The sequence below is a fragment of the Ambystoma mexicanum genome, chromosome 2q, assembly GCF_040938575.1.
Source record: "Ambystoma mexicanum isolate Mex_15411 chromosome 2q, UKY_AmexF1_1, whole genome shotgun sequence".
Taxonomy (NCBI): Eukaryota; Metazoa; Chordata; class Amphibia; order Caudata; family Ambystomatidae; genus Ambystoma; species Ambystoma mexicanum.
Window position 1 is genome coordinate 1,258,637,357 of NC_090924.1, and position 21,020 is coordinate 1,258,658,376.

Below are 21,020 nucleotides of genomic sequence, written 5' to 3' on the forward strand. Positions count from 1 at the left end.
GGGTGTTCCTTAGATTTATCAAAATGAAGTTCGACAGGCCAAATATTTTGGGTATCCATATTACAACACCCAAGAAGGCATCAGGAATACACAAATCACATATATACAATGGGCCTCTCGCTAATCTAAAGACAGAGCATGGGAGAAAGACTGTTGGGTACAGATTCCTGAGTATAAGTGGATTTGGGAGAAAATTAGGCGCACCTCCCATTCTGCATCCACAACGCAAACATTATTCATGTTATACAACAGACCTTACTTAGCACCTTCTAAACTGGGGGGAGGAAATTGTAACTCACATCAGTGGTTATGTTGGTCGTTTAGGTCAGAAGAGGAATCCCTCACCCACATGCTCTTTTCATGTCGCTACACCTCCAAGCTCTGGTGTAGGTGCCAGTAATCACACGTGTCTGAAAATCACATGCCCCTCTCTACCTTTGCAATCATTTGCGGCAGTGCTAATTTAGCTCTGGAGGACAATGCCTCTCAAATGAAATTGCTGGATGCCTTGATTGCGATTACTTTTAAGACGAGTGCTTCCAAATGGAAACATCTATTTCGAGTATCCATGAGAGAATGGTGGAATGAAGTGGGGCATGTGCACCTACTGGAAACCTTCCTCTTTAAGGAAACAAATATATGTCAAGGGCTAAAAGTGTACGCATGGACCCTTGTAGAAGAACTGTCCATGTCAGGACCATCCATCAGCCAAATTGAAGAAGGCAGAGAGTGGGCAGTGAGATGGGCCGATAGGTAGGGTGGGGCAAATCCTTCCATAGTTTTGATGATGATGAGAATGAGTTTATACTTTGCCCTCTGTCTCATGGATAACTGACAACGGACTGGGGAGGTTGAGGTGATGCAGGGAATGTTGAAGAGTGTACAGACGGCAAAGTTGAGGACTTTGTCATGAGGTGAAAAAGGAAGGGGTTAATTACTGTACATTAACATACCATTTTAGCAATATTACGTTTCTATTAGTTAAACTTTGTGTTGCAATAGTTTTTTCACCAACTGTACACTGATATGTTACTTCGAAGTATGTATGTTGCTCCCCCACTCATTTGATACACACAATTTGCTCATGGTCTACAAAAGGTTTGGGATTCCTGGACTAAAGACTTGAACACTGACACTGGGACACCAATAGGAGACGAAGCTAAAGGTACCCAGTAGGGAACCTAACAACAAATAAGGAGGGCAATGTATAGCCTCATATACTTATACAATGGCTCAACATGTATTGCACCATAGATACCTGTACACCACCGTAGAGATTGGAGAATGAGGAATTGATACAAGACTATGAGTATGAATTGTACCTAAGTAATGAATTATCTGTGACCTATTAGTAGAAGAGTAAGTGTAATTGGGGCCTGCATGAAATGCCTCTCTATCCTAGCCTGCAGTATCAATGTACCAGCCCCCAAACCCACAATCCCAACCCCTCTTTGGTGTCCCCCTATATTTACTAGCTTTATCCCCTTCTCGTCTCTGTTACAGTATTACTATCAATATCCTTAGTTTGGTTACGTTTGTGTCCCCATAAGAAAATCTGTTTATGATACTTTACCAAGTTTGATTGTCAAAATTAATGGATTGATGTTGTTGTCACATTCAATATGGGAGAAAGAACAGTGTGAATGTACATATCAATATAACATTGAACACTTAAATTTAGGCTTAAACAGCATGCACTAAAGGTGTTTGTTTGCTTACAATTGTTACTACAAGTTCATAAATTCTCAATAAAATGATGTCAATCCAAAAAAAAAGTATTTCACTCCTGTTGAGACCCTGCAATTCCACTTGCGCCATCACGAGCCTAACGTTAAACCACAAGCACAATGACAACACAAAATATGCATGCACGTGGCAGTCACATCTGCGACACACTGCAATGCACATCCACCCACAGGTGGACCCTCACAAATCACAGTTTCATATGGGGATATGTGTGAGAAAGGTTGCCTAAGGTCGGAGACCTAAATCATCAAATAATAACTCTAATGATTTGCTATTTGTACAGCGTTTACGCCTCAGAGCCACACATAGATAACCCACATACAATCATATTTACTTTGCATTTAGATTAGTGTGGAAAGTTAATTTAACTAGATCACACTGTAATAATAAAATATAATAAATTAAGGCAGACTGGCTGCACTTCAGGAGGCCTGTCCAGCCGTGTAATAACATGTATGTTTGCTTTACAGTTGACACCATTAAAAATGTCATGCCACATAAAAAAAGAGACAGGCAGACTGGCTGCCAAAAGGGTCCCATTCTCAGCCCACCCGCTTGAATTCAGCACTAGGCTCAGCACGTCCAACAGCAGCACACACACATTCATATTGCATTTAAGTGCTCACAAATACAATATTCATTAACGCATCACATGCGCACGTAAATCCTAAACTCAGGTGGAAATAAAGTTTTAAAATGTTTCTTAAACATGACAATAGGTATTTCTGAAAAACAGCATGTCTAGCTGTGAAGAATTCAACCATGCGCACAGTGGGGTTGTGCTCGCCTGGGCGTTTTTCAAATTTTGTAATGAAATGGAATGTTGGGAGATCAACTTCCAGAAAATGTGTGGGGCTAATCCACACACATTTTCCTATGCTCGCTGCACAACAAACACATAGTTGCGTGTACTGTGGGTGGACACAGCCTACATGTGCAGTCCTCCAGTCATGTTCAGCTGGAATGTGACAGCCACAGGTACATCAAAGCATCTCAAGAAAGGGGAAGGCAAAACCTTCCTCCAGCCACGGCCAGCATCATTAACTGACAAAGGCTCCATGGATCTGCCCTATTGTTTGTCCACCTGTTACGCTCACCTGGTACCCACAGGGGCGTCGATCGGACCCGGGCAGCTGCGGTCTCCACCAACGTGATGCGTAGTGAAGAGATGACAGTCTGGACTGACCCGCCTAATCTTGTCTGCTGGACTCGTAGAAGTATTCTCCTGCAAGTGGAGAAAGGGATTTAGCCACCCGTGGACTTTAGTGATGCCCCCCCGCCCAACTGTTCTCGTTCTCCCCACTAATCACCTCCGATATCCCCTCTTGGTAACCTCACCTTATGTTTTTAAATGATGAGCTCTCCATCCTGCATGGCATGCAGGGGCACGTAGATAACAGTTACTTCACTGGTTTGAAGGTACTGGAGGAATTCCAGAGGAATATTGACTCCAGTGTCTATAAAGTTCAAAGAGTTCATTAAATCCGATGTTCACTCTTGTTCCATTCCCTCGTTAGGTTGCAGCTGGGTCCAAAAGAATATTTCCTGGAGGCAGCTGATGGCGTTCAGGTAAGAGTCTGCATTACCAAACACTGTCCGGTAAAAGTTGTATGAGTTTAACTTGCTGTTTTCTCTCCCTTTATAGGTGCGGCATAGAAAGATGCGGCGAATTAAAGGATAATACCTCCAGTGGTAAAGCAGGTAAGCCTATGGTGGCAAAGAGATTGTCTTTGTCGGTTTTTTCGGCTCACCTTGTTATTCCTTTTGTTTTCCCCCCAGGTGCTGGGTTTCGACGAAGAAAATGATGGAGGCAGTGCCGAGTTGAAAGATGCGGTGGGCTGGTGAGTATAACGTGGCACTGCTGCTGGCGAAGGGGCGCGTGCTGAAATAATGTCCTTTGCAAGCTCGGAGATGTGCTGGGTCCGGAGTCAGGTAAGGAATCAAATAATGTCCGTGATCTAACCTCTTCTCCTTTCTTTTGCTTTTGTCTAGGAGCTCCGGGTTCGAGACGGGCGTGGCAGAAGACTGGATTCTGACTTGCAGACACGGTGAGCGCTATGCTGCTGGATGCAGAATAACACAAAGCATGAGCTGCTGTTCGGGCGTGTTTTAAATAGCCTGCAAAGTAGTCCCAGGTAAGAAGTTCCCCAGAACCACACCCGAGTAAAAAATAGTCCCTGTAATAACATAGTCCCATCCAGGCCTCCCGTTGGCTTGGACTCATTTGCAGCATGATCTGCATAAGGTAAGTAAAGTCTATGAGCCTGGCGCATATGGCGCCTGGACGGATTTCAATGATGAGCCTATGAGCTTGGCGCCTAAGGCGCCAGGACTGAATCCAAACAGCCCCCAGCCGGGGCTGTTGGGGTTTTAATGTGTATCTGGATGCATGCTCCCGGGCTGATGGACTCGATCCGGATGCCCGGGTGTAGGCATCATGACACCGCCCTGCTGGTGGCAGCGAATACTGATGAGAATTAATTGAAGCAGGCCTGCGAGAGATCTGGTCACAGAGCTGATAAAGGGGGATAGGAAACCCAACGCCTTTTTAATATGCATCTGTGTCAATCTGAAGTCAGCTCCTGCCACTTAGTATCAAGGGCAGTGAACTGTCATGTCTGGGACAACCGTTTACAGTAGGCAACCCCCACAGGGGGAGGGTAGAAGTATGTGATTTGATGGAGACAGAACATCTGTTCTTGACACAACTTCAAGGGAGACCTGCGCTTTGATCAGGAACCATAGAGTGCTCAATTAACCAGAGAGACCCTTTGATCCACAACAGACAGGAAGATGGGTGGGACTTAGTAGTACATGTTTTCACCCCTTTACCTTTCCTGTTGCAAAACACTCTGGTTACGACCTCACGCTTAACAGAAGATTGTTGGTGGGGACACCGGATTGGTACATTAAGGTAGGCCGAGCCTGCACCAATCACTGGGGCCCAATAGGCTTTAGAAGAGGGCTGAGACTCTCTCTCTTAGCAGATCATCTGAAGACTTTGCAAGGAGTAACAAGAAGAACTAATTTGCCTTACAGGTTCTGCAGTCAAGGAAGGCCAGGATTTCCAAGAGGGAAGCAAGATCCCTCCCCTAAACATCTCCCAGGGAACAGAGGAAGATTCTGAATTCAGGGGTCCCTTCAAGTAGCTCCAGAACCGGTACCCAACCAGCACACAGTGTGCACTGCTAGGCTCTGCAAGCAAGCTTCCTAAGTGTCAGAGTCTCTGAACCGAAAAGTGGGCAAGGAGGTTTATAATTGACTTGTGTTACCAATCTGTTCACATCCCTTCTGGTGTACTAGAGGTGTGGGGCTGATTGATGGTTTCAAAAACAGTTATTCATCCCTAGACCACTGCTGCCCTGGAGGTTGATTCGTCACACTAGCATATCTCTAGTGCCCGAGTGCCCCAAAACCTTCATGTGTTATAACCTGATAGGAAGTGATGGTATGCTGTGATTATATCCAACTAATAGCAAAATAACTCATTTTGAAAAAAACAAAAAATGGGGTTGTGAGAGGGAATAGTGGTTTTGGGGATGTGGAAAAGTATTATTATAAAAAAAGGGGAGGTTGGGGAGGATCCCCCCTCCCCCAAAACCAATGAAAAATGAATTTATTTTGGAATTAGTCATTTTGTATTTGTTATTTTTTCATTAGTTATCATTTCATTAGTTATAATTGGATGTAACTGAAATTATGCCAGTCTCATAATGGGGCCTAAGTAGATGACTGATAGTGCAGCCTTCAGAAGGCTACGCAACAGGGGCGGACTGGCAAGGGGGACAATTGCATACCAGGATGGCTGGCCGGTTGCCCCATGGGCCAGAACTCCAAAATGTAAAAAGAAAATAGGAAATCCTCCGGAAAGGAACTAGGTACTGCAAAGACGGCTCTGATTCTGTGTAAATGGGGCAAGGCATTCGTCTTGATTTCAGAAATGTTGTAGATGTGCCTGGTTGGCCCCCACACATGGGCCTCCACAGTGAGTGAGAGAGAGAGGAGTCTAGGCTGCAGGTGTATGTTCATACCACCCAGTGTCAATGCATTTAAGTAATACATTCTGTGACCCTGGATGGTAATGTTGGCACCACTGCTCCCCATACACCATTGGGCTGTTACAATCCACAGCAGCCTATCACAACGCCTACTTGCCAAGGAAGTCAGGGTCCATATCTGATTAGAGTGTGTCCTTGGTTAGATTCTGCACACATTCTTCCCCTATATTCTGTTCAATTTCAGGTTTGTCAGTGTGTTCATACAAAAATAGTTTAATAGCAGCCTGAATGGCATACATGGATGTTACTTATATAGCGGTTATAGAAATGGATATTGGACTGTCTGTGGTACTTACTTTTGAACACAGTTGAAAAACACACATAGAAAGATGTAATATGAGAGTACCAATTTGAAATGAAGTGACTCTCTTAGATGTCTTGTGGTTACTTCAGAGGTTTATTACCATTTCTTAAGTTACATTAATACAAGTAAGTTACAGGACAAGAACACTGGCACACCCATCACCCAGGCAGGGGCTTACCAACGGCCTGGGATAGAAACCTTCTCCAAGCATTCTATCATTCACAGCCAAACACTCCAGATGACATCACAACATTCCACCATACAAACCAAGCACTACACAACATATCTCCTTCCCTTACAACACCACACACATGTGCCCCTGGACAGTCACACTCTTCCATCATCCGGTAGCAGGCACTACAAAACACATCTCCTTCCCTTACAACACCACACACACACATACAGAACAAGCGGATGGGGCCCATTTTGCAACCTATCACTCAGCATACACAAACGCACCCTGTTTAAAGAGTGGGCAACTCTTAAAACATGGAGAGGTGTCCCTACTCCCTTTTAGACAGGTTCCTAAACCTGGAAAGCGTCCTTCCCAGTCTAATAATTAGTTGGCATGGCGCACCTCATGTGTCACCAGACAACCATACTTTAAACCAGGCATGTCTCACACACACCCATACATATCAACCATATTACAAAACTGGCGCAAACATCTACACACCATCCAAACCAGCCATCATATTTCACATACCAATCATTTACTGGGCGCGACCCGCACACCACACTACTGACACGGTATCATTTACACATGCCATTTGGATTAACCACATCTATATACTGGCATACTGACCATAACATCATACACATGACATTCAGAATAACCATACTGTTATACTGGCATGACACACACAACATTCGTACTGACCATGGCATCCTACACATGCCATTCAGACTGACCATACTATTATACTGGCATGGCACACACACCATTCGTACTGACCATGGCATCATACATATGCCATTCAGACTGACCATACTATTATACTGGCGTGACACACACACACCATTCGTACTGACCATGACATCCTACACATGCCATTCAGACTGACCATACTATTATACTGGCGTGACACACACACCATTCATGCTCACATGCCATTCAGACTAACCATACGTTGACATGGAGAGACCCATTACACACCACATTCACTGACCTGTCTCTTCACCATGCTACCCCTTATGCACATACCTTTAAAATATGACACACACATCATTCGTACTGACCATAACATCATACACATGCCATTCAGAATAACCATACTGTTATACTGGCGTGACACACACACCATTCGTACTGACCATGGCATCCTACGCATGCCATTCAGACTGACCATACTATTATACTGGCGTGACACACACACACCCTTCGTACTGACCATGACATCCTACACATGCCATTCAGACTGACCATACTATTATACTGGCGTGACACACACACCCTTCGTACTGACCATGACATCCTACACATGCCATTCAGACTGACCATACTATTATACTGGCGTGACACACACACACCCTTCGTACTGACCATGACATCCTACACATGCCATTCAGACTGACCATACTATTATACTGGCGTGACACACACACACCCTTCGTACTGACCATGACATCCTACACATGCCATTCAGACTGACCATACTTTTATACTGGTGTGACACACACACCATACATACTGACCATGGCATCCTACACATGCCATTCAGACTAACCATACGTTGACATGGAGAGACCCATTACACCACATTCACTGACCTGTCTCTTCACCATGCTACCCCTTATGCACATACCTTTAAAATATGCATATGCATTTATGACAATATTAAATTCTAACACAATATTAAATTCAACACGAAATTCTATGTCATAAACTCAAACCAAACTCATAAAACATGAAACATAGGCCAACCTAAACTGACATGTCCATAACCTGTCAAGTTTCCAAACCACACTAATAGTGACCTAAATGTCCATGTTGCAATGTTTGCAACCTAAATGTTTCATTAACCTAAAAGTCCATGTTGCAATGAGCAACCTACCAGCTGCAATTCCTCAAAAGATGATATCTAGTTAAGCAACATGACAACCACACCTACTGCACACGTGCTCATGATTGCAGTTCAAACAATACCAAATTGCATTTCCCCACCTTTACTAACATTACCATACTGCTTCCCTACAGTCCTTAGTCCACAATCCTGCAGTTTCTCAAATACGTTTAAACTCTTACAAACATATTTTATGCCATACATTAACCAAACCCATGCTCATCAGTAAAAGGATACAAACTAGACACTTCATACTTCTCCAAATGCTTCTATCATACCGCATCATGTAGTAGTCATTGTCCTTCATGACTGCAGGGTCTGCGGCTTCTAGATCATTCAACTGCATATTGATGTTACAAGAGTGCTGCAGCATCGTTGCCAGTAACCCTTCTGGACATAACATTGCAGCAATTGTCCATCTGGAAAAACCTCCTTCTTAGATTTAACGTCACAGCATCACAGCAGAGCTTCATTTTAACAATACTAGTCCATAAAATCAACGTCACGCAATCTTGTGACAACTCCCACTTCTCCGGCGTTACTGCAACTTGCATACCGTTACAGAAAGTATCAACTCCACCGCTTCTGACAGCCGTAAAGCTACTTCCTGGGTCATGCAGTAGGGTCCCTTACTCCGAAGGTTCGTCTTTCTTTCCAGGTACATGTTACATGTGACATCACCACACTCGCTGGCAGCACAGGTCCTTTCCTCGACCACTGCTCATGATCACTCTTACTGTAACAGCCGCGTAGAGCATAGAACTCTTAGAGTTCCAAATCTTCGACATCACCCCTTGTTGATTTAGTGATGTCGTCAGTCACTATCCGGAGTGGAGCCTTGCTGAGCTACTGTTGACCAATGGACATTTTCAGTCCAACCGAGACTACTTTTACATTTAAAGTCTTTCACTTTACACCACTGTTTTCTCCTTTAATGCACTGCTGCACTTTTACATTTAAAGTCTTTCACTTTAAACCAGCGACCTCATGGGCTACCCCATTGACACAGCCCATCTTCCAGCTCTCCTTCCCTGTTAACGGGGCTTCTCCCTTAAGGTCCTAGCCACGGTTTCACTTTCCACCTTTAGGGACCTTCTTCTCCCTCCATGGAGACTGCATCTCCCTTGAGTTTACCTCCAGATTCTCCCTCCAGTCCTTCAGGATTCAGACATGATAACTTCCACCTGCTCCTTCCCCCTTCATTAATTTGGGATCCACTCCAACCAGCTGTAACCCGGAGTACCTCCCCACCTGCACCCTGGGTGATGGGTCTTACTTGATTTGGGGGAAGTGTGTGTTCTTCCTTGTCCTTTCCGCACCCCCCGCAGCAGATTCACCAGCCTAATTTCCTGTCCTTGCTCTCAGGTTCTTTATCTTTCCCGTCCTCGTTGCCAATGAAATGAAGTGACTTTCTTAGATGTCTTGTGGTTACGTCATAGGTTTATTACCATTTCATAAGTTACATTAATACAAGTAAGTTACAGGACAAGAACACTGGCACACCCATCACCCAGGCAGGGGTTTACCAACGGCCTAGGCTAGGTACCTTCTCCAAGCATACTATCATTTACAGCCAAACACTCCAGATGACATCACAACATTCCACCATACAAACCAACCACTACACAACATAATTATTAGAAGACTACAAACTAAGTGGGGTCAATCAGAGTTGGGCAGACTTTGTAATACTGCTGAAGAAAGTTGCAAGTTCCACCGGTGGTATATCTGAAAATCCGCCCTACTCAAAGTTTACCACCAGCGGAGGTGATATTTCTGGAATACCTCCAGTGCTAATTCAGAAATATCACCTCTGATGGCGGTAATAGTAAAAGGGTTTTCTAACAGTTTTTTCAGCCATTTTCAGCATCAATGTGACCAGCGAAATTGATTATGTACAGTAGTTGCTCTTATCACTACTTTTGATTTTCTTGATGCACAAAAGGGCCAATTGTGTCCTTTGTGTCCATTATGTGGGCAAGGTGGTGAGAGGAGGCAATCAGAGATGCCGACCTTTACCCTTCAACATGACCCTACTGTTCTCACTCTATTGCATCCATTCTGTACAGTAAAAAGAAAGATTTAACAAATGTGGGGCCAGTTTGTTTATAGGTGGTTTTTCTGCAAAACATCCACCTAAAATACCACCGCTGGTATTCCCATGTAATACCAGCAATGGTATTTGATCAAACCCTGAATTGGGTGGATGGTAAAATCAACAGTGTTTGCCAAATACTGTCAATTGTACTATTACCACCCAACTCTGAATGACTCCCTAAATCTGTGATCATTTTCCATTGTCTTGTCCAGAACACTTCTCTTATGGGACCAATAAAAGACACACACGCAAATCAAGACCAGATTGTGAAAAATAGATACTAAGTCACATGAACACAGATACATCCTTCCATCTATAATTTACACTGTCACAAATGCACTCAAACACACACTCACTCCACCTTATTTGAAAACACACATACATATAATGGGCAATTCGTGCTCCCTCTCAATCACCATGTCCAAGTTGTGTTCCCCTTGCAGTTCTCTCTGCTTCCGTGAGTTAAAATATGTAGCCGACTTACCAAGACAGTGCAACTTGGCAGTGCAAAAGAAACCATGTCCCTGGACTGTCTTTCTATCTGCATTGTCCAAGTGCAGACCCCATAGTCACAATTATCAGCAAGACCCCCACCACGGCATCTTGTCATGTCTGGCAGAGGCTGACTGGTAAATCAAGGCATTCTTCTGTCTAAATGTAAGCCTGTGCAACGGAGGGTGGTGAGGGGCAAGGAATGCGATTGCTGTGATGGGCATGAGTGGCATGGATTTGGTTACTGAGCAATGAGGCAAGGCAAGGAGGTGCATGCAAGGTAATGGAAGGGGATTGAGTTAATAGTTAAAGGATGGAGCAAAATGGGAACACACGTCTCAAAGTTAATTGTAAGAAACGGGGGGCATTGAGAATGTGGTGCAAGGGAAAGACACCAGAGGATGGTGGGTAAGGAAAATAGGGTCAATGAGACAGAGGTACACATCTGGAACAGTAGGTCAGCAGGTTGACTTGCTGAGATCTTTGTCTGACCTGCTTGCCACTGCACCCGATTGTGGGACTAGCTTGACCCCTTTCTTTTTTCTGATAAAGTGATGCATACTTGCTTTTTGAACATATGTTTCAATTACTACTTCTCTTACATGTTTTCAGGTTGCTTTATCATATCACTTACTGCTTTGAAAGTACACTCAATTGTAAAGACTAAGATTATAATTATACTATATTTTCATTATAATTGAATCTAAGTCTATTTCTCAGATGTATTTGCTTCAGGATACATGTGATTAATAGGATTTCCCCTTGTAGTAGATAGATTAGTGCTTTGAAAAACAAATTTATTGAACCGAATACTAGTTTAGCCCTTGAAAACAACTTTGAAGAAAGCATTTTTGGTTTCGAATATTGAAGATGGAATAGTCAGATGCAGTCTCCCCTACTTTCTGAATTGGAAGCTCTGGAGCCAGGTAGACAGGGCTCACATACCCACTTGCCACACTACATACATTATGTGATCCTGAGCAAATCATCACTGTGCCTTATTTTCCTTAACATTTACACAAAAAGGCTTGGGTCCCCTCAACCAAGAACAAACAAAACCAAACAAATTATTCTATAGGTAGGTTCCCTCTTGCGAGGCTTTACAACCACGTTTTAGCTCACTGTACCTTTCACAGGGGAGAACAAAACAGTTGCATATCAGTCTGGTACCACCCACCTGAGCAGTGCAGGCTGAAAAAAGATGTCTGGAATAGCTGTTGGTAAAACTTGGTGTTTCACCCTAAGTAACACCGGGTAAACCAGACATGGAACCCTTGCTGACTGTGCCTTTGAGAGGTTCAGCTTTACTTGACAAAGGAGGCCCAACAAGGCCGTAAAACGTGTCTGGGGTGGCTGGTGGTACTTTTGTTCAAAGGAGAATTGCCTAGCATTTCGGGGCTGGACTGCCATTTTGGGTGGGACCACACCGATATGCAAATGGATATTTCTCCACTTTGAAGGATACAGTGGGCTAAAACATGGTTGTAGATCCTCCTGCATGGAAGAAATTCCAAAGAACAGGATATTTGAACTATTTTCGTTCTCGGTAGAGGAATTCCCACAATTTTGTATAATGTTGTAACGCTTGGGGTTCAACCCTAAATAACCCAGTGTAATCCAGACGTGGACCCCTTGCTCACCGTGCCTTTGAAAGGCTCAGCTTCCGCTCACTGAGGAGGCCCAACTAAGCTGAAACACGTGTATTTTCGTTCTCGGTAGAGGAGGTCCCACACTCAAATAATTTTCCTTAACTATCTGTAGTGAAAGCCTTACTCACATGGGTTTATGCTCTATAGCGTTACTCTACAAATAACCTTAATGTTAACAATGTATGTAAAGCATACTGGTGAGTAGGCAGGATGGCAAGTGAGAGGCTTGTGTTGCTGTGGAGTACACTGGGTAAAGGTATGGGTTTTGTGTTGTAGGCTGGGGTGGCATGAAGCCAGGTATGGGTCTTTTGCCAGGCCCGCTCATGTTTGGCTCTGAGGGCAATCCCAGGTGCCCTTGTTCTGCAATGGGTCTTCTCTATCAATTAATTCTCTCGCTTCACCACCTCTTTATATTTTTCTAAAACTAAACATTGTTGGAGCTGTAGCCTGCTGTCAAATTACAACTGCTGCACAATGAAAACAGGGCTTGAATCAATTTCACCAATTATATTTTCATGGTAAAATAGTTTTACTGTTTGGTAAATAGGAGAATTTTTAGGGGTCTCTAAGAAACCACAAACATAACGGAAAAATATGCATCAAAGGAAAGCAATGTCAATAATGTCTATTATATATACTTGAGCATGTGTGGGGGGAAGAGGGTGGTATTGAGTTGACTTGTTCTGGAGGTTGGGGCGGATGCAATGCGGGACAGAAAAGTAAACTTTCCCCCAGGCCAAATGGTGCCAGCCGTCCTCTGCTAAGCAGCCACATTGCCCCAACCGCCAGGGGCTAAAGTGTGGCATTTCGCACTTGATGGGAAATAGCCTCCACGTTTCCCAGAATGAGACAAGCAAAGAGAGAAAAACAGCCTGTTTTCTATGCCACCCCCCAGCCCCCACTCTCTTACTCCTATAAAGTGGAAACTGATACGAGCGATGATTAAACTCTTCTATTTATGAAAGGAAGTGAGTCATTTTAGGGCGATACGCGGCAAGCCTGGGCTGAAACTGGAACTGTTTTCGGTGCAGTTATCCAGTTAAAAGGAAAAACACGCAATTAGTAGACAGGCATCTTCTGTTGCCAACTAATTAGCATTTGAATTGGAGCTGTCAAGCTTTTCTTAATGTTTTTTTTTTTTTTATAGAGAAATCCAATATAAACAGCACAGTGGGGTGGACTCATAACACGTCCAGGATCAGGAATGTAAACTCATGGATTATTTCTTCTGTTTATCTGTAGCTTGCTTCATCCCCTCCTGCTCCCCCCCCTCGCCATCCTGGGGGCGTCCACTCACAAAGAAGTGTGAAAAGGTTCAAGCAAATAGATGATAGTAATTAGGCCTAGCTCTCAGTATCTAGTATAAGACAAGTAGCACTCTACTTGACTCCGCCTCCCCCCAGCACACACTAAAATCTCCACTCAACCCACGTACAGCCTGAGGCCGACCTCCCAAAAGCGACGACCACTGGGTGTAGAGGGGTTTGGGAGGGTGGCGTGACGCTGTGGGGCCAGAGAAAGTCACCAGCTAAGTGATGGGACCACTAGAGATGGTCAAAGGGGGATCACGTTTGCCCAACCAGCTTTCCCAAACACCTGCAGTAGAGAACCCCAGAACACCCCCTTATGGGAATCCCCTTTCCTTTGGATCACAAGGAAGTGCATTGCAAGGGGATAACTTTAGGGCCCTGCAAGTTAGACCCCTAATGATTATATGGTGTTGGAGATCAAGAACACATACAACCGTTGGAGGATGCGATTTTAGGAAACATTGTATTAAGTATGCCAGGCTTGCAGCAGCTGGTCCGAGAGCCGTTTCAGAGTGTCGGAGACACTCTCATCAGGAGTCCTGAGGGCTCGGAAATGATCGTAGGTGAAGAGGCAGACGTTAGCAGTTGCGCGCAACCTGGAGCAGACAGCGGACTGCTTGCTCACTGCTCACCAAACACTGACTTGGGAGAGCGTACACTGGTGGCCTGTTAGGGAGAATTCTCTGTTAAGGCTAATTTCCCAAACCTAGTGAGTCCACCAGCAGCTTTGCTGGATTTTTGGGGTTTATTTTTTTCTCCTGCTAAGAGTGAGACTTAGTGGTTTGAGATATCCTTTGACTTTGTAATGTGTTTAATGGGCTATGGGGTCTTTTACTCCATAGGGTTTCATGTATTTTTGGTAAAGTGTGTTACACAGCACCCTCAGTGCAGTAACACAGGGGTGTCATAGTGACCCCCAAACATAGACTCCATACCCTGGGACTGACTACTGTCTCCCAGGGCATGTAAAGTCACCATTGACTTTACTAGTCTTAAATTGGGAACAGAACCAGTACAAACCATCATATTGTGGAAGTACTGGTAGGGGTAATTAGATTGCCCCTTGCTCTGTTTTTCGAGGGGGCACTGTGCAGTCCCCCCTCGTCGAGTTTCTGGCTGGTGGCAGTGGTTACCACGTGAAATATTCCACCGGAATATTTCCTATGGGATTTTCCCATTCATTTTAAACGCACCACTTTTTGGTTCAATGTTAAAGATACCGCCGGGTTATTTATTTAATATTTATTCCCCGGTTGGGTCTTTTTGCCAGGACTCGGTTTTAAAATGGCGTTTGTGTTCGCCTCTGTAACTCCAACCCAAGTCGAGCCCTTTGTTCCACTTTTTGGCAGGCTTCTCCACAGAAGCCTCCAAAAGGGGTGCCACTCTGTCTGGGTCTACAGGATGTGTGGGGGGCGGGGGTTTAGGCACCCAGGACTGAGTTGCCACGGCAACTCAAGTTGCACTCTTGTGTGATTGCCCCAGTGGTGAGCCGCCCGGCTCACCACTTAGCATGTTTGAGTGACAGCTAGGACTGATGAATGGGGGTTTTCTGCATAAAAGCAGGGCTTTGGGGACTGGAACTTCAGAAGTCGCCACAGGACCAAAGAATCCGAAGCGGGAGAAGCTGAGCTGACCTGCAACGACGACACCACCGGTGGAGCCCTGCTGAAGCTTCTCACCACTTCCCAACGACAGAGAAGATCTTCATCCCGGAGAGTCTTCTTCCCCTGAGCTGGTGGGGATAACCAGTTCGCCCTCTTTTTTGTCTTCCTGGATCGTCTCGTGGTTGAATCGCCCATGCCAAGCACCCCGGCGGCCGGATAGCCACGCTTCACCACTACCGCGAATAAAAGGGTAGTACCTTTTAACCGATAAACTCTGCGGCTGGTTTCTTCCTTGGCAGTGCAATGACCTCCAGCTTTCCTCCACGTCGAGATCTCCTCTTTCCCTGGACGAAGCACCGATTTGTACCCGCTGCCAGGAACAACTGCCCCCACTGGAGCCTTCTCACCATTTCAGGTACTGAGTCCCGCCTGGTCTCCCTTGCAACAGACTGTTCAAGGTGTCCCGTAAATCCTTGACTTTCTATCCTGGGGTGACTTGGGACCTACTAACTAACTTTTCCTGACTTGAGCCAACCCTTTTTGAACTCTTTGCAACAACTCTTTAAAAGTACTATTCAACTGTGTGATCTTGGACACATTCCACCTGGCTCTCTTCAAGAGTGGGCCTGGCCTATTACTTTCTTGCTCCTCAGTAGATTCTGCCTTTTCTGACTTGCTCTGGTTCTCCTAAAGTGTTGGTATTGTGTATGTTCCTAATTCTGCCTTTTTCCCTCCCTTTTTAATTAATTTATTGAAGTGCCATCTTAGGTTAAGCGCTCACCTCTGTCTGAAAATAAGTGGTGTTTTAACTAAGACTTGTTCAATAAGTGATCAGGGATGTATATATCTTAATAGTGACTGTGTTTGAACTTGCTTGCCATATTAGTGTTAGTCTATTTTACAAAGTGTGTTTTTAAATAAATAATTATATACTTTTATACCCAAGCTCTGTTCAGTGTTTGCTTGTACTACTGTATTTTGGTACCTATCTTGTATACTCTATATACTGTCTAACTCTTCTTGAGAGAAGTCTGGCTGCTCAGCCACAGCTACCAGGTAAATCTGGGTGGTACAGACTGCTATCAATTGGGTTTACTGCCAACACCTGTAGTCTTAAGCCTTCAGTGGTCCCTAAGGGAACTGCACAGGTTTCTGCCTAACACTGGTGTACAGCGGTGGGATTTGTATTGAGTATACATTTTAGTGTGCTTATAGATACCTTAGTGCAACCAACCACAAAGCTTAGTACTAAAACGTTTATTTTCTAACCTGTCAACTATGGAAAGTTAAAGTCAAGAGTCCCTTGCTACAAATACTGCTGATTGTTTAAGAGTTCTCTGTAAGCATAGGAATCTCCTGACTAAAGGCAAGAAAATGGAGCTAATAGAAAGGTCGTTAGCAAACCAAAGTCTGGATCGTGGTTCAGAGGAACCTACCACTTCAGCAAATGTAGATAACAGTATTGATATTGATATTGATCCTAGTATTGATAATCTTGAGTCAGAACCAGAAGAGGAGGGTGAGGATGATGTAGTTGTCCCCCCCTAGGCCTCTACCTGCTCTGCCAGCTGTACCTACTGGACCTTTGCCAGGTCCCACATTTAGTCCTCAATGTCTTGAACTAGAGAAAATGAAACTTGAATTGGAGTTTAAGAGACTTAATGCTCAAACAGAACAAAGGCACCAAGAACTAAGGCTCAGAGAAATGGAGCTCAAGCATGAGCTAGAGATGAAGAAATTGCCTGTTGAAAATGCTTCTCTCACCGGATCTTCTAGGAGTTCCAGTCCCAAAAGACCCCGGATGCCTAAAGAGCTTGTGGGTATGTATGAGCCTAAGTTGGATGTGTTGGATTGGTTAAGTTTGTTTGAGTATAATCATGGGCTCCAGAACATTACAGGAAATGAGTTACTTTCCTGGTTGTTCTCTAGGCTCCACCCTGTTGCAACTGGTGTGGTAATGGAGTTGGGGGAGGAGGATAAGAAGGATTATGAATGTGTTAAGATAGCTTTGATAGCTAGATTTGGGAAGACCCCTTCCCAGTACCTTAAGAAGTTTAGGACCCTCAAAAAGCATGATGGTGCCCCTTGGGCTACCTGGGTGAGTGAAAGTTTGAAGAATTTAGAGGGATGGATTAAGGGTTACAAGGTGAACACTTATGAGGGAATGAAGAATCTTGTGATGTTGGAGTCAATTTATGATGCTTGCTCACCTGAGCTCAGACAGCACTTGGCTGATTCAAAGGAATTAGATTCCAGAAAACTAGCTAAGGCTGCTGACATGTGGGTTGCCAACAGGGCTACTCACAAGGACTCTGCAGTAACTCAGAAAAAGGATGAGGGGAAACAGCCAAAAAAGGACTCCAAAGAGAATTCTAATAATTCCAATCCCAAAGAGGGCCCCAAACAAAACAATAAGGTAAGCCACAAGGGAAACCGAATCAGGCTAGTGTACCTTCTGGTGCCAAACCAGAAGGAGGTCAGAGCAAGCCACCATTCCAGAAAGCATTTGGTAAATGCTATGTTTGTGGCTCGCCTGACCATGTGAAAGGGGATCCCAGATGCAAGCGTAAACCTTCAGGGGTCCACACTGTCTCCTTAGCCTTCGCTCCAGAGGAGGAAGTACAGATGGCCAGTGGAAACTTTCTGTTACTAGCTGATGAAACCATTGGAGTCTCAGCTAGTGTTTCTTTAGTGTCTCTGGGGTTGTGGGAACAACAGTATTTAGATGTCTATAATTCTATCCCAGATAATACTAAAGAGTATTATAAGGACAGTTTTCAGGTGAATGGTCAGGAGACGCCTGCCATTAGGGACACTGGAGCCAGCATAACTGTGGTGGATAAATCTTTTTTCAGGCAGAGGATGTTGCTAAGGCACCCAAACGCCTCACCAAGTTAGCTGGAGGGCCTGTGCAGATGCTTCCCCAGTTCCCAGTTCTCATCCAGTGTAATGACATGACTGTGAAGATACCTGTCAGCATACAAAGTGAGGTACCAGGAAGGGTTCTGTTGGGTAATGACCTGAAGACTCTTGGAGTAGTGTCACATACCCCCAGACCTCCTAGTTAAAGGTTACAGGAGCTCACCAGACCTACAAGGGAGAGAACCATGAGAGGTACTCCCAAGGAGATGATGAAGAAGGATATCACTCCTACTCCACTGGAGTTACAACTTGCTATCTCGGAACAACAAGAAGCAAAGGGGAAACCCAAGACTTCTAGGAAACAGCCAGCAGCAAGCACTCCAGTGCTTCCAACAAGGACTTCCCCTAGGTTGTCCAATGTTACACCTGTAACTCCACCTCCAGCTGAAGCTGAGAGGGAGGTACAACCATGTGGCTGAGCTAGACTCTGAAGAGGAGCTAGTGGAAGGCCAAGAACTCATTGGAGATCTAAATCCTGTTGACCATCCTGAGCTGCAGTCTTTACTGGCAGAAGGTGGACCCAACAGGGCAGACTTCAGTAAGGGACAGAGAGAATGTCCAACTCTGGAAGGTCTTCGCCAACAGGCAGCTTCTCAGGCTGATGGGCAAGAGCCTGGGAAGTATAGGTTGCACTGGGAAGATGGCCTCTTCTACAGTGAAACAACTGAGTCTGCACCTGGAGACTACAAGCGGTTTGTAGTACCTCAAGAAAACAGACAACAGTTCTTGCAACTGGCCCATGAGATTCCTTTGGCTGGTCACTTGAGTTTCAAGAAGACCAAGGAAAGGCTCTCTCTCTACTTTTATTGGCCAAAAATGGGGGCTGAGGTAGATAAGTTTTGCAAGAGCTGCCACACCTGCCAAACTTCTGGTAAGGTCGGTTCCAAGAATGTGGCATCTTTAGTGCCTCTCCCAGTTGTGGGAGTCCCATTTGAGAGGGTAGGGATTGACATTGTTGGTCCCCTTGATCCCCCAACCTCCTCAGGCAACAGGTTTATCCTTGTTGTAGTAGACCATGCTACTAGGTACCCTGAGGCAATTCCTAAGAGGACTGTTACAGCTCAGGCTGTGGCTAAGGCCCTCCTTGGTATTTTTACCAGGGTTGGGCTTCTTAAGGAAGTAATCTCTGACAGGGGGTCAGATTCTATGTCCCACTACATGAAAGCCATGTGGAAAACCTGTGGAGTTACTTACAAGTTCTCTACCGCCTACCACCCTCAGACAAACGGGTTGGTAGAAAGGTTCAACAGAACCATGAAGAGCATGATAGGTAATTTGGAAGACCCCCTTAAAAGAAAGTGGGACCTTCTAATGCCATGCCTTCTCTTTGCTTATAGGGAAGTCCCTCAGGAGGGAGTAGGTTATTCTCCCTTTGAACTTCTTTATGGCCATCCAGTCAGAGGTCCATTGGCCCTGATAAAGGAGGGGTTGGAGAGTGCTCCTTCCCCATAAGCCAGTCAGAGTGACTGACTATGTGATAGGTCTCTGGAGGAGAATGTCACACATGATGGCAGAAGCTAGTGATAACCTGAAAGCTGGGTAAGCTTTGGTCAAGCATTGGCATGACCAAAAGGCTAACATGGTGGAGTTCACTCAAGACCAGCTAGTTCTAGTTATGATCCCCACAAGGCAGAGGGTCTTGCAAGATAAATGGATGGGACCCTTCAAGGTTGTGGGTAAACTTGGAGAGGTGAACTATCTGGTGGACTTGGGCAATCCCAAGGAGGCTCCCAGAGTCTTCCACACCAACCGACTAAAGGTGTATGTCTCCAGGCCTGAAGTAGGAGCCTTGCTTCTAGCTTCAACAGAAGAGGAAGAAGAGCGTGAAGCTCTCCCTGATCTCCTCAGAGACTTACCCTTGGATGAAAAGATTGAAGGAGTAAATATCTCTTCAAATCTGACACCTGAGCAACAAGAAGAGTGCAAATCTATGTTAAATCAGTTTGCTTCCTTGTTCTCACTTTCACCAGGCTTGACCCCTTGGCGCCAGCATGATATACTCACTGGCCACTGTCTGCCAGTCAAAAGCAGAGGATATAGAATGTCAGAAAATGTAAGGACCCACATCAAAGGGGAGGTCAAGAAGATGCTTGATCTCGGGGTAATAGAGCCCTCTACTAGTCCATGGTCTAGCCCAGTTGTGTTAGTACTAAGGCAGGATCCAAAGAATTGAGATTCTGTGTGGATTATAGAGCTCTTAATGCAGTCACCAAGACTGATGCCCACCCTTTGCCAAGGACAGATGAGTTGGTGGATAGACTTGGTTCAGCCAAGTTCCTCAGCACATTTGACCTTACGTCAGGCTCATGGCAAATAGCCCTGACAGACCATGCCAAGGAGCAAACTGCATTTTCTACCCCAGTTGGCTTATACCAATTTAAGGTTATGCCTTTTGGACTGAAAAATGCACCTGCAACATTCCAAAGGATGGTAAATCAGGTTCTGGCTGGGGTGGAGGACTTCTGCATTGCTTACTTGGATGACATTGCAGTATTCAGCCAAACCTGGGAAGAGCATGTTAACCACCTAGGACATGTTTTGCAGGCTCTTGGACAGGCCAATCTACACATAAAGGCAAGTAAATGCCAGATTGGTCAGAGTAGGGTGGTCTACCTTGGGCATGAGGTAGGAGGTGGAGAAATAAGGCCTTTGCTCAGTAAGATTGAAGCTGTGCAAAATTGGACAACACCTACTACTCAAACCCAGGTGAGAGCCTTCCTAGGCCTCACTGGGTATTACAGGAATTTCATAGAGAACTGTGGGACCATAGCTTC

General features: G+C 44.9%; 1 protein-coding gene across 1 annotated transcript in view; it reads right to left on the minus strand.

Moving 5' to 3' along the window:
* Positions 1-21,020, minus strand: part of NHSL2 (NHS like 2) — a 1,544,548-nt gene that overhangs the window by 1,303,686 nt on the left and 219,842 nt on the right. The gene's annotated exons all lie outside the window — the stretch shown is intronic.